Source organism: Ursus americanus, chromosome 12 (genome assembly GCF_024610735.1).
Source record: "Ursus americanus isolate L20-20 chromosome 12, mUrsAme1.1.p, whole genome shotgun sequence".
Taxonomy (NCBI): domain Eukaryota; kingdom Metazoa; phylum Chordata; class Mammalia; order Carnivora; family Ursidae; genus Ursus; species Ursus americanus.
In genome coordinates this window covers 34,725,303-34,728,154 of record NC_142138.1, presented here as the reverse complement: position 1 = coordinate 34,728,154, position 2,852 = coordinate 34,725,303, and the positions used below count along the sequence as shown (strand labels likewise).

The 2,852-nt window shown below is 33.3% G+C and overlaps 1 non-coding gene across 1 annotated transcript; it reads right to left on the bottom strand.

Annotated features, from left to right (window-relative positions):
* Window positions 1-767: 767 nt before the first annotated feature.
* On the bottom strand, window positions 768-873 carry LOC123795457 (U6 spliceosomal RNA). The gene has a single exon (XR_006780505.1). It is a non-coding gene; the product is annotated as a U6 spliceosomal RNA (small nuclear RNA).
* Window positions 874-2,852: the final 1,979 nt, after the last annotated feature.

Sequence of the window (2,852 nt, the reverse complement as noted above, 5' to 3'; positions counted from 1 at the left end):
ACACACACACTTTCTCCCACTATACACACACATACAGTACTAAAAGAAAAATTGTTTTTCAGTCAAATAAGAGAATATGTTGAATACTCAATTATTAAAATTCCTATTCACTAAGATTACTGTTCTGTTAGTTTTGATCCTTTAAAAAATTACAATAATCCTCTCAAATGATTATATTTCAGAAAAAGGATAGGAGAAATAGCTACATTATATTTCTCTTTTGATCTTTAGTTTTTTGATAGGGTTCACAAAAGCTGTCTACATCTTAATCATTTAGACTTTGCATATGTGCAAAAACACATTTTATGAAAAAATCCTGATACATTCTATATTATTTCTCAAATAACTAATAATAATGTACATGGTTAGTTTACTCATTCTCAGAGAGAAGAGGACCCAAAATAACTATTGTACTATTTGTTATTGGAAAAAAGAATCCAATAATAAGTTTTGTTAGCTATAATAATACCTTGACTTTTATATAGTACATTTATTCATAGTAGAGAATACTTTACAAAATATGCATGTGATTTTTCTAGTTCATTTTCAAAGGCACTTTATAAAATACAGATTAAACAGTTTCAAAGATGTATTTCTTTTACTCATTTTACCTCCATAATATTTAGCATCCTATACTTTCAATTTTAATGAATTATTCCTTCTTAATGTGTACCAATTTAGTGTACATATTATACACACGTATTTGCAAAGGCACAATGTTCACTGGCAAGAACCTTTCAACTGGTATTTTATTTTATTTTTATTTTTTTTATATGGAGTGCTTCATGAATTTGCATGGCATCCTTTGTACAGGGGCCATGCTAATCTCCTCTGTATCATTCCAGTTTTTAGTATATGTGCTAGGATTGGTATTTTAGAAATCAAAACCAAAATGGAAAAACTTTCCACAAAATAATCAGAATATACAAACAAATAACTCTGGACTTTGATTTTATTTCTTCCATTTTACTATATTTTTTTTAACCAAGCAGTACCTGAATCCACTTAAAAATTTCCTTGGACATGCTTTTATATCCCTATCTAAATTGATGAGCATAGGAATACTCATTTTTTTAGCCTTAAGCCATTTTATAAGGTAAACAAAGTCACACGAGTATTTGTTAAAACCTCAACTACAAAACTAGTGAACTATCCAGTGGGGCGGCAAATTTGGATGGGAGGGAAAAGCAGCTCAGAGACCTTGTTAGCCGGCTGATACAATATACATACACTGAGCAGCCTAGAAAGCACAGGGCAAAGGGTCATGTTGCAGTGGCATTTGCTGTAAAGCCAAATCCCCCCCCTTTATAAATCCATAAATAGTATTTATGTTTTTTTCACATAAATTTATATCCAAAGGTGGAACCCAATTATCTGTCACAGGGCTATTGTAAGAATGAACTGAGATCATATTTATAAAATTAACACTGAGTGTGTACTAAGAGCTTGGCCCTGTTTTAAGTGTATTCATCTTCGTAACAACACTACAAATATTAGGTTGAACCCCTACGAAATTGCCATTTCTGTAGGTGAAAAACAGTTGAATATCAGCAGAATTGTATTTCGGCTTCATACTATTGTTTCATGTTACAAATGAAGAAACTGAGGAACAGAGGGGTTAAGTAACTTGCCTAAGGAGAATCATTGTTTTTCTCATCTTAAATTGAGAAAGCTGATGTTTAAGAAAGAACAAGCAACTTCTCTAAGGATACATGGCTACCTGCCTCTCAGGGAGTTAGATCAAAAGAGATTATATCTGCTTATGTACTTTGTAAATTTCGTATTGCTAAAAATGTTAAACTATTTCTGCTGTTAATATAAAATCTTCTCTTCCTGCCATCCTATTGGGTCTTTCATTCTCCAATTACCAAGGATTACTAGGAAATGATGCCTTTTGTTATCAAGATAAAAAGGCCATCATATTTACTGTCTTCTGAGATGTTTTTCCTCCAAAATGACAGGGTAACTGCAGTCACCCATCCCTGCCCTTTCTGTTATCAACTCAATGCTAAATGATTAAGGTGCTGAAGTACTTTGGTTTGTTCTCAAATTATTCTCGCTGATGTCCTTGGGACAGATGAGGTACAGGGCTGTTGGAGATAACAAAAAAATTCATGAGACATGATCAATTCTCAAGTAGCATACAAAATAAACTTCAAACATAATTTCATGTGATTTCATTTGAGCTGGAACCAGGGACATTTTAGAAAGCAGACACAGCAGAAGAAAGAAGAACCTAAGTTAGGCACTCTGAGACATTATCTTTGAGCAGCATTTGGTGCACTGCAATAAGCCTGGGAGAGACCATCTCCAGCTTCGGCATAGAGAACATGAAGATCTTTCTTATCCACATGTGCTAGGTGTGCTACTCCAGTGAAGTACTTAAATTCCATTAGTGGTTTCCTTGTAAAAATTTCAGCTGCAACAGTAACAGTCTATCTTTATGGTTCTCCTGGACACAGAGAGTATAGTAACTACCAGTGCCTGACTCAGGAGTCAACTTGTGTATGAAACCAGACTCAACCTGTATTTGAAATCTCCACCACTTTACTACCTGTGTGACTTTGGGCAAGCTTCTTCATATCTCTGTATGTCAGTTTTTCATAGGGAATATATTAGTTCTTACCTATATAATTTAGAAGTATTTTAAATGGGATAATGCTCATAGTGTTTAGAACATTGCCAAACATGATCAGCATTTTAATAGGTATTGATTTCTCATGAAATTTTGAGCATATCTTAATTTAACATTTAGAAACACCAGTGCTTTCATGTGTTCAGAAAATGCTTAACCATCCATCAGGAATTTAGGTTAATTTCCTTAAGAAATGATTCATCATACTCCTTGCATT